The sequence below is a fragment of the Lepidothrix coronata genome, unplaced genomic scaffold, assembly GCF_001604755.1.
Source record: "Lepidothrix coronata isolate B3197 unplaced genomic scaffold, Lepidothrix_coronata-1.0 Scaffold38, whole genome shotgun sequence".
Classification (NCBI taxonomy): domain Eukaryota; kingdom Metazoa; phylum Chordata; class Aves; order Passeriformes; family Pipridae; genus Lepidothrix; species Lepidothrix coronata.
The window spans coordinates 2,909,766-2,921,776 of NW_016690218.1; the positions used below are offsets into that span (position 1 = coordinate 2,909,766).

The following is a 12,011-nucleotide window of genomic DNA, read 5'->3' on the forward strand; positions in this document are numbered from 1 at the left end:
CGTATCCTTATTTCCCAAGACAAAGGGTGCGGGTGCCACATGAGCTACCTTTCGAAACCACTGCCTGTAGACCTTACGTTCTCAACGAGTCCTTGCTCCTAGCAAATAAAATAAGGCAACTTACGAGCAGCCTATGTCTGAACAAAGACCAGAAGCACATGAAAGGCTGATCATACCTCAGTAGGTAACAAACGGAAAAAGTTATGTGCCTGAACACCTTTAAATAAAGAAAAAAAAAAAAAAGAAAAAACGAAACACCAAAAAACAAAAAGGCCCCAGCTCCCACTAAAATAAACACAGAAATTCAGAAGTGAAGGTAAGAAAATCAGTTCATTTTTACATGACGTTTTAAGGTAAGGCTCAGGCGACACAAGGGCACCTCCGCTCCCACCAGGGCTCTCCCCGCGGAGGGGCCACCGGTGTCCCGCGGGCGCGGCTCCGCCGGACCGGGGGTTCTCGCCCCGCTACACGAGCACGGGGCCGCCGCCGCCTCCTCCTCCTTCTCCTCCCCCGAGCCGCCGGCCCGACCTGATACCTCGGCGGCGGCGCGGAGAGCCCGCCCTGCGGGGCCCGCCCGCCCGGCGGGCTGCGCTCACCTCGCGACCTGGCGGCTGCCGGCGGCGGGGCCCCGGAGGCGGCGGCTGCCCGTCGTCGCGGGCCGGGCGGCGGGAGGAGGCGAGCGGCGGCCGCGGCGTCCCCACCGTGGCGCAGTTACCATGGGACGGACGCCCTCTCCTTCTCCCTCCGGAAGTCACCGCCGGCAGGGCGGGGAGGGCGGGGCGGGCAGAGCCGCCATCTTGAGCGCGGCGCCCGGCCCGACGCCCGCCATCTTGAGCGTGGCGCGGGGTTCGCCTGAGCGCCCGCCCCGCTCCCCGCCCGCCTCCCGCGGCGGTGGTTGATGCGAGGGGAGTGTGTCTGAAACTGTGCGAACAGCCGCAGTCTGATACACGCGCTTTTATAAATATATCTAAACTGTGGGAAAAATCCAGTCTGGGGTGGAAAAGATTCCCCTTCATTGAAAGAAGGTCACAGTGGCCCCAGGAGAGTTTTATCCCAGGCTGTGGCGCGGATCCCTCCTCCGGCCCCTGCAGAGTCCTCGCACGTGCAATGGACCACCCTTCGTCTTTAAAAACATGTCAATATTGCATATAAAACTGCACATAGAAAACAATGTTATCTACACGGGTAAATCCGGTGCTGAAATCCTAGGGAAAGCTTGCAACAGCTGTAATTGTGCCAACTTGTGCATAGGCCGTAGTTTTTAATTACACAATTGCGTACCTTTGTATCCCAAAGGGCCTCTGTCTCATTTAGTTCACAGAATGGGCTGAGATACGATTGCGTTGTTACTCAGGGACGTGGAGTTTCCTAACCTTTGAGTGCTTCCTTTTGCGGTCGGAATAAAAGTACGTATTTGCAATTTTAAAGACCAGCATAACACATAGGATAATCTGCAGTGATCCCTTGCACATGACAAGCTGTTACACTTTCATCCCATCGTAAGGGTAATTGGCTCTCTGAAAACCACACTGAAGCACGTGAAACACCCCGGGTCAGGCTGGCGATGGTTTGAGAGCCAGAGCTCGCAGACTGAGTCAGACTCCAATCCCCTCCCTTGCTCCTCATCCTCCCTCTGGGGTTCACTTGACATGGTTTTTATTAAAGACTCGTTATAATCTCTAGATCTGACTCAGACCTCATCCTGAACGCCAGTGGTGTGTCTCCTGCACCAGCCCAAGGGTTTGTGTTTGGTCAGACCGGGGCAGAATCAGAGCGTGAAATGCTGTGGAAGTTGATGTTTTTGACACTGGAAAGTCTGGGACTAGAACTGCACTCAAGGAGCGCCATGGTGAATGGGAGAGAGCATTTGAATTTTAGAGGAGGTTTTCTGTGAAGCAACATGAGCAAATGAGAGAGAAAAAGCTCCAGCACCCTCATCTGCAGAGAGACTTTGCTGTCAGCCCTGATCACTTAATATCATGTTCTGCCACTTCATTTCTAATTGTGCTGATTTCTTCTATAGGCTCAAGCAACAACTGAGTCATGCAATATAGCTTCTGTAATTCCTGTGAATCCTCTTTTTTTTTTTTTCTCCCACAAAATGGATTACAGGACATCGTTTATGCTTCGGTGATCCTCCACTGAAGTACGCTAACCTCCAGAAATATAAAATACCCAGGTTTCCACACCACAGCTCCTGTCTTTCAGTGCCATCTAGTGCCAACGCATGGAAGAGATGCTATAACTAATGGAATTTCTCATCAGATCGATTTGCCATAATTAACACATTTTGGACATTGATAGATGGCACCGGTAGAAGATATATTTGTAAATTAATACAATATTTCTCTATATAAATCTAGCAATATGTAAATTCATATTTTTCTTTTATGGCACTAAATTCTGACACAGATCTCTTTTACATTAATGAAATTAAAATCAATAGCACTCACAAATCAAACATACACGTATATATATTGGTTATTTACTTCTGGATATGCTGTTCTCTGTAACTAATTAGATTGCTTTGGAAAGTAATGGTCACAAAAAAAAAATAAATTGAAAGTACGGAAAGAATTTATCACTTTGCTTCATTTTCAGCTCTCCTGAAAAGGAGGAGCCATCCAGATCAAAGCCCAATCAAAATTTCATTTGTAAAGTAAAACTGCAAGGCTTGGAATAACATGTCTTTCCATCTATCAACAACAAGGAACGAGTTGGTTTTTGAAACAAGAAAGAGGCAGAAAAAGATCATCTGACTTGGTTGTTGTCGTTTAACCCTTCATGTCTTTATTTATAGTGACTGCTAATTATTATTCTCATCCACAGTCCATGATCATGAGTAAAATAGTTCTTAACCACTGAAACGCCCTTGTCTGTCTTTTACTGCTACATACAAATTTAAGAGACCCACAAGGGACTTACATAATGTCCCCACATTACTACACAGAAAGCATTTAGTGGCCAGCACAGATAACTCCCTCTTGAAGATCTCAGATTCTAAATCAAGATACAAATCCTGAACAGCAAATACAACAAAAGGAATATGAATACAGAATTTTATACAATAGTCTTGTGCATATTCAGATTCTTATATTTAAAAAATCTTACCCTCCCTACCTGGCCATGAAAGAATTGGAAAGTCATTATTCTCTGAACTAGTCCGGCTAAAGAGGAAACAAAACAAGGTGCTCAGCTGCTTTCATTCTAGTGAAAATCTAATTTAATTAGAGCAATTTCAGATCACAATTCTGACAGCTGTGTTTATCATACTTTCTTCAAAGGATAGAAATTAGCATTGACTGACATAAGCATCAAAGCTTATTTATTCACCCGCCCACATCCTACCAGCCCTTCTGAGTTTGTCTGTTTATTTAGCACTTTAATAACATCACAGTAAATAAGATTTCATTTCAGAGCATGCATGTTTTTTGTCAAAGCTTTTAGCACAGAATTCTTATAATGCCACTGTAGAACCTCTCTTTGCAGGTTTGATGAAAGAGCAGCTAGATGTTCCTCAGAAAAGGCATTTTAAATTATTAACAAGGACATGGACTGGGATCCAGAATTTCTTTTTCTTTCTTTTTTGTCAACAACTAGAAAATATCTGCCTTTCAGCAGTGGCCAGAAACAACGTGTCCTCCCTTAAGCTGCAGAAGACTGCCTGAATTCAGAGGCAGATGGGTCACTGGGGCTTTGAACTTCGGGGTTTGTGGGAACCATGTGGTACTGAAGACTATGCTCTGTTTCACATCTGCTTTGCCCTTGCCAGCTCGTACAGAGGCGTGAGCCCTGCCTGTTCACACACAGCGCACAACCTATCTATCCTCTTGTGAAATAGAAGTAGGTTCTTGCTGGTAAACACCATCTTTTATTTCATATTTGTGCAACAGCTGTTAAAACAGAGCTTTATCCCTAATTAGAGCTGCTGGAGCACAGGAATGAGGTGAATGGATCACAGCTCAGCTGCCTCTTTCCGAGGCACATATAGAACTGCCATCACATCAGATCAGACACCAGAAACATAAGCACCAGGAATTTCCTTCCCACCTGCAACTTCAAGCCCTGTGGTGACAGAGAGGCACATTTAGGAGGGGAGCCCATGAGCTGATTCTTCAGGTATCAGCAGTAATTTGCATATTTCCTTAATTGTTTGTGAAGGACAAAATACAAGAAAATTCTGTCAAAGGAAGAGGAAAAGCTCCTTTCAAATTACTTTCCAAAATGAGGTAAAGCAAACAACTCCATTTGATTTTTCAACAGGTGGAATCCAACTGAGCTGATGGAGTAGGTTCCCAGAAAGTACCCTTCACTGGGAGATTCCATCCAGATCTCACCTTTCTCCCCAGCTTGCCAACATGTACAAACTAGAGGCAGCAAAGAAACAGATTAGAGATCAACTAATAGGAATAAATTCCACTGCTTCGAGCACAGAATTACTTTCTCAAGTCCTGGCACTTAATATGCAACAAAATTATCATAAGACAACAGTTCTTTGTAATGGAAATAATTTAAATTTCAATGTTTTATCCAGCAGTGCAGACAGGCCTGTGGAGTGTGCTGTCTTATCTGGAACACTTATTAAGGCTGACCACTGGCTTATACAGCAAGAGCTGAAAGGTGACAAATTCAATTCTTCAGTTCTAAAATTAGGAAAAAAACAGAAATGCCAAGGAAATGAGACACTCAGCAGCTGGTGAGGAAGAGATGAAAAATTCACAACTTTCAATCACTCACAGCACCAGTTACACAGAAATAGACTGAGCTTCCCATTTTGTTTTGGAGTTTGTGTCACTTCCAATCTTTCCTGTGAAACTCAAGCATGGCTTATAGTAGTGATTTTCATGTAGATTAATGAAATATCTGCTTTCAGTGGTTCTACTTCTGAGTCTTGGTTTTCTCTAGTTGAGAAAAAAAACAGCTTTTTGAAAGGAATATTACTCTTGTAAATATCCTCATGCTCTAAACCATTACAATCAGAGTGACCTTTTTAAAAAAAAAAAAAAGGACAAAAGAGAGGAAAGATTAGGACATGCAGCAGAGTAGCACTGATTTGCATTTTCAGATAAGAGCCCAGCAACTGGAGAGTTTTGTTTATTCTGTTTATCTAGGCAGAAACCACATAGGCACATGGAAAAATCAAATTGTGAATGTGCTTTTTCTCAGCTATCATGAAAATGTCAGGGAAAAGCATAACTTAGATGTCTCTTCAAAAGCATTGTCCAGAAAACTTGTCTTGCATTTACATAATCCACTCTTCCAGCAGCTCCCCTGACTTTCTTCATGCATACCAGTAACCAAAAAAGTGCAACAAAGAGTAGCTTAGGACAGTATTCAGTATCTCATAGGAGATTACTGAAGCAGCATATTAAGTAGGATAAGTGTGGTCTTCTTTTATTAACTTGGTTGATCTATAAAGCAAATCTACCTTCTTTATGAATACCGACATTTTAATTTGCAACAAAAATATGGAATCTGGAGGGCAAGAATTAATAAAGTCACTATTATTTATGTTTGACCACTTGCTTTGCTGAACATCGGTAAATTTTGCATGGTTTTATCCAGCTAAAGTTCTTATTTTTTGCATTCGGTTACTTTGATGAGTGAGAAAAAAAAATCTGCATCTGCCAGAACAGAGGAGGGCTCTGCAGGTTGATTTAGGCATATCAGGATATTGAATTCCATTGTAATGCCCCAAGCAGCAAGTTTTCCCTACTCAGAAGTGATCAGCTAATGACAGGGCCAAGGTCCATGCATCAGAAAATAAGAGCTTCAGTTAAGTGGGAATCAGATTACAAGTTCCAACTATCTCTGTAGCTTAAATAAAGCAGAAGATGCCACAGAGGCTATGTTCTTCCTCACAAAACTCCCTTTTCTCTTCCATGATTGTGTTGCTTTTTTTCTCTACTACACATTAAAATCTTACTGGCTGGACAAAGGGAGGAGATGTGTTATGCCATAGCTGGTAATAATTCACTCACTTTAATCAGAGATAAATGGGAATGGCAACAACCAGTTATTGAGACACTTTTTGGGTCACATTCTGAAACTTCATTAATACTTGCAAAAGCACTTTGTGAGAAACCCACTGTATCCTTAACTAATCTGTCTTCAACACCCTGTACTCCAAGGTGGTTTTTTCACTTCAAAAAGTCCACATCATATCTCTTAGAGCTCTCTCCACCATCCCCATATTCCTCTAGACAAAACAGTAAAACATTAATTAGATAAAAGGCAGCTAATGTAGGTATCTTCTGTTAGAAGAACTGAAAAATGATAATTTTCCTAGTGCTTCTGCTTACCTTGAGCACAGAGACTCCACCACATATGGTTGATTTATGGTTGTGGCTTATGCAGTGAAGTAGTAACAAGACATTTGCAGTATCAGAGCCCACAAAACATAGTTAAAGTAAGTCTTGAAAGCAACAATGTGGAACTAGAATCCTCAAATCTGCTGCTATGGTTTAAAAATGAATCAGTTTTGCTTTAGCAGCAAAAAGGTGCAAGAAGTCCGTGTTAGACCAGGGACTGCATTCACCTCTGGTTCATGTTTCAAGTGTGGTCCCAACTGCAAAGCCTCCTCTGCTACCCTTTTCCTCTTAAGTTACTCCCTCCTAAGCAAGCCTAATAAAATGCTATATCAAAGGTTCAAATTTAAGTCTGTTAAAAAGAAATAAGAATAGAATTTGATAAGAATCAAGCTGAAATGGAAGACTTCAGAATATGATGCCAGGGCTGAGGTCATGTTTTAAAATTCAGTTATATCTGCCTAAAACTTGGAAAAATACACTATCAGTTTTGGGTATCCCTTTTCCAAAGGAGACATTTCACTTTAAAGCACAAACAGGCACAGGCTGGTTATTCAGACCTTCAAGGAAGTTGTGTTGTACTAAATCACAAGAGCCCATACGTGATTCATCTCTAAAGTTAAACTGTCAAACTAGAACTTGAAATACAGACTCAGACAGTTTCAAGTTTCAACAGCTTTTGGGACCCCTTCATTTATAGGCAGTCCTCAGCAAAGAAAACTGAATTTATAATTGCGAAGTCCATAGTCTGCTAACCTCACATTTAAAAATATCCCATCTTTTCTGTAGAATGTTATTGCTAGAAAAACTCCACCACCATTTTCATGCATCCTTAGTTACAAAGTTTCACTGGGTTGATCATCCATGCAGTGTTTCCTCAAGAGGCCCTGGGATATGTCTTTGATCAGGTAAACGTCCTGTACAACCACCATTGTTGCAATAACCGTCAATAACCAGTCCTGCAGCATAACAAAGCAGAGCAGGTTATTCTCTTACTGGCAGGAATTAGTAAAGGATAATTGGAGTTACATAATGTTATTCAGATGGATTGCCCAACAGCAAACACCACTAATAAAACCAGGAGTGTTGCAACAGAGCAACACACATCAGAGACTTTCAGGGAGCTGGTGACAGAAAAATGTTTTAGAATTTGGGTTTTGAGAGGGGTTTTGTATCACCTACATTCCACAAAGGCCTTTATGGTTAGACAAAGGTTTCTAGGGTGCTCCTCTATTTCTTGAGATTTTTTCTCAGGTTAAAAACCCCCCGACTTCAGCACCAAAACTTGGGCCAGTATTTATCTCCAAAGCCTAGACCAGCACTGATTTCTGATTCTGCTACCAGAACCGATATTGGAGTGAACAAGCTGGCCACACATCCACATCAACTTTGACATGAACCTCCACCTCATCGGTCTGAGTTGTCCTGACTTGTTTGTTCACCTTCAAATATCATTTGCAATCAAAATCCATCTTTGGTGCAGTAACTTCAGAAGGTACAGTACAGGAGAACTGGTGTATGTAATAGGACATATAAACTAATAATCACACTCAAAGCTCTACTAAAGCTTTCAAATAGCTTTAAGTGGAACAGTGAAAAAAGTATTCCAGAAACAAATTTGGTCTGACAGTAGATTGTTAAGGCTGAAATCATCTTTTAACATCTTCTCTGGCATAAGGCATAATAGCAGAGCTAAAATAAAGCCTGATGAAGCACATCCTCTGGAGTTTCCCAAGCAATGTTCAGATCTTATTTACCTGGTTCTGTGTCCTCTTACGTTGTCCTACTGTGTGATTGTATCTAGGTACATTGAGTCCAAACAGCATGGCAAGTGTCCATCCAAGGGATTCACAAACTGAAAACACATAAAATACAAATAATAACTGGAACATCCTCCTTCTACTAAAGGCCTTTTTGCAACAGGCATTTTACATGATAGCAGAAAATTCTACAGAGTGATTGCACATATGAACATAAAGGATCAGCAGATGAGATGACACAGCACAGTTCATGTACTTAATGAGAATATTCTCCTTGTTTGAGAAACCTCCTTCATAATCCAGCCTTTACAACTTTTCCTGAAGATGTGGCCAGCATTTCTGGGACAGCCATATCTCACTTTATTCCCTGTCCAAAAAAATTCTCCTAGGTCCTGTTTCAATTAGACAAGTTCCCCTTTGTTTAATTCATTGCATGGCCTCATCGCTACCTCAGAACAATTACCACTTCCACCTCCTTACATACGTCTGCCTTACTCTGACATTGCTCTGTGTAGGGGTTCAGAAATTGAACTGACATATTTTAATATTTTTGGCAGTTGCTGAAGAAAATGAACTCAATGCAACTGCTTTCGGGCCCCAGTTTTTTGGACCCAGCACTGCACTGCCTGTGGAAAAATGTCAGACATTTGCCTGGAGTAAACCTTGGCCAAACCTTTGCAATCCTACAGTCAGATTTCTGAAACAGTGTTCTTGTAGCAGGTGTTGTTGTGACCATTTTCCTTCACAGCCTCAGTTCTTGCCTCTCTGCTTCCCTGAAGAAACGCCCTCGCTACGTTCACACCATGCTCTTCCTTTCATTATGCCAGTCCAGTTTCAGATGCTGAACTGCTTTTCACAAAACTGCAATAGATTTATCTCAAAACCAATCTGCTTGCTATCTACTAATATATCATTTTGTGGGTTACACTGATTTCAATACAGTAATAAAGGTCACTGACATTTATCAAAACCTTTCTTTTCAGTTGCTCATAATATGCCGTTAGCACTGAAGTATTTTGTCTGATGGGGGGAAGAAAAGGACTTCCAAATATTTGAAAATATGGATAGGAGTAAAATAATGGTTTTTTTCTGGTCCATGTGTAAACAATTCTTTGTTTGCTTCACTGCTTTAAATCACAGAGGAACTAGAGTGCTTTGGAGTCTAGAGACGGTCACGGGTTCAGCTTTTACTGTCTCTCTGAACATTTGCCCTGGATCCAAATATACAAGCTCAAGGGAAGATCTGTGTGTAGAAGGGACATAGGTTAAGACTTTCTGAAATATTAAAAATGCAAAATTTATATCAAAGTATTTTCTTCCAATTTTAGGGAACTTCCCCAGCAGAAAACAGTTCTGTACAGACAGTGCAGTATGTTCTCCATCCACACACCAGAGAGGTTTTACACCCACTCCCCAAAACAGCTTTCACTCCACAAGAGGCAAGAACCGTGCTTCTGGTAAAGTTTTCACAAGCTATGGTAAATGTAATTTAAGCAAACATTTTTATTACCTATAGTAAGTAACTTTCTGTAAGCAAAACTATCATTCCTGTTCCTTTAACCGTGTATGTTATTTCCACTACAGGCTTGTTCACGTTAGGTCAAACTAACACAACGTTTAATTCCTGTGCACCAACCCTTAGGCTGTATCCCACAATTACATTGAATTGATGCTTAGTTTTGACTTCTAATAGAAGCTGTGGGGAGAAATACAACATAATATAATATAGGCAAATTGAGTGTTAATTCTGTATTTTTACAGCTGAAATTAATTTTATTTTTGGAGTAACAGATGGGGAAAATAAAAAGTGGTGATGCATTAACCCTGCCCATCTTGCTGGACAGATGAGAAAGGAGCTGTTCGAAGACAAGGCTGATTCAAGGAACAAAAGTGGTCCCAGGCTGAGGGTGGATCTGTCAGCTTTTGCACAAAGAGAGCAGAAGAAAAGGGAGAAATGGAGAGACCTTCTTTCCTTGAAATTCTTAGGCAGGCTAAGGGAAGCACCAGACACTGATTGTAACACTCAGCCCACAACCACAGGTACAGAAGGAACTTCAGCAAACTCGCACCTGTACTTAATAAGATAAATCAATGTCATTTTTATCAGACATCAATATCAATTGGGAAAAAAACACTACTTGATTTTAAGCAAAACCTTTATTTTAGTTCATAGGCTTGTTTGTATTAAAAACAGTTACTTCAAAATCAAATTCACATAAAGTTCAGCATGTAAATAAAACGAAGTTGTCATTGGTCAAGATCCATTTCTGAAAGACAAGGGCTCCAAATGGCATTTTAACAACCTTGTGTGGCAACAGATAAAACTGGGACAGCAGGAGCATCTCTGAGTTTACAGACTGAGAAATTAAACTTCCCTTATCCCCTTCAGTACATTTTAAAACACCAGCTGCAAACAAGTGTCGATTGGAATAACGTGTCTAACAGTAACCAGATGCAGAAGGGAAAAAAGAGCAGCTCTTCTCAGGTGGAATAGACAAACATTTATTTATGCCAATCTTGTATCTGCAAGCTGATATATTTTTGTGGTTATACTGAGATTACATTACTATGGCCACACTGATACCCATGGAATTGTTTCTTATTTGTATTCCTGTAATCAGGCCAGGAAGAATCAAATGTTCCATTTAAATCATGTTTTCATTCTGCTGTAGATTTTCGTGCTCTTCAAGATCTGAGTTCTGGACTATCTGTAAATGAGAAAAATAAAACAGTAAGGAAGGAGAGAATAAAGATAAAAGATCTGCTTTATTTATACCACCTCATTTGGATTGAAATCAGTCGTGGCTAAGGCAGGATTTTGCAACATGGGAGAAGCTCTTTCAGGCCAGTACTTGCAGAAGTTCCATACATACCCAGCATTGGGTTCAAAACAGCTTTTCAGTTGCATTTGAGAGTCTGTTAAATTTACCACTTTTTATTAGTGTTTATTTATTAAAAGTTTGCAAAATCAGTTGTTCCTGCACTCTGACTATGCATTATTTACCTTATGTAAATATTTACCTTATGGACATGTGAAATGCTAGGGAAGTCTTCCTCTTATAACACCATTTAAGCCTGCAGTCTCGATGCAGGTATCAACATAATCCATCGTTTTTCCTTGAAACCTGCCTGCACATGTATCCCTACCCTGTGTAGCAGGGAGGAGAGGTCTGAAGTTTACTGCCTTGGCAGTGACCTTGATGGAGAGGTAGGTCACAGAGCATGCAGGGGCTCCTGGATGCCACCCCATCAGTAATTACAGAGATGTTCTTTTCAGTATAAAATGATGTAGGAGGTGTAAATTGTGACACCTGTTCCCATTTTAAAGCTGCGGTGCCACTCCTAGGTGCACACTGTCTGTGCTGGCAGTTGTGTGGAAAAAACTGCAGGAAAAGACAAGCTCTGCTGCCCCTTGGTGGCTATCACTCCACTACAGTCCTATAGGATTTTTTTTATATATTCAAGAGGGCTCTTCTGGTGCTGTTACACACTGTGTTAGATGATGTTTGGGGAGAAGGTATTGACTAAGTTGTGTGGCAAAAACTGGGGAAGTACTGTCAGCAAAGGGGGTCTGGGTATCACAGAGGAGAAGGTACCAGACATTCAGATTTGACAGCAATTCACAAAGCAAATGCAGCCTTACATCCAGGGGCCATCAACATGGACATCGCAAACTGAAGGCGAGTCCTTCTTTGGGAAAGCCAGACAGAAAGATTGGGGGCACGAAGCAACATTATTAGAGATCACCACATGGTTCTGAGAGACAGATATTTCTTGGTGACACCAGCAGATATATGTCTGGTTCAGATAGGGAAGACTGAACACAACATGCTAGTGAGGCTTCATCTAGAATATCATAGACAAGGAATCAAACCCCTATTTTATGAGACAAACTTACAGATTGACAGGAACTGCCACAAAGGTACCTGGGAAACCTACTGAG

General features: G+C 41.4%; 1 protein-coding gene across 2 annotated transcripts in view; it reads right to left on the minus strand.

The window, feature by feature from the left end:
- Positions 1 to 642, minus strand: part of DISP1 (dispatched RND transporter family member 1) — an 89,854-nt gene extending 89,212 nt beyond the window's left edge. For both annotated transcript variants that reach the window (XM_017812948.1, XM_017812946.1), the window contains exon 1: positions 597 to 642. The gene's annotated coding sequence lies outside the window, so the exon portion shown is untranslated. The remainder of the gene's footprint in view (positions 1 to 596) is intronic.
- Positions 643 to 12,011: the final 11,369 nt, after the last annotated feature.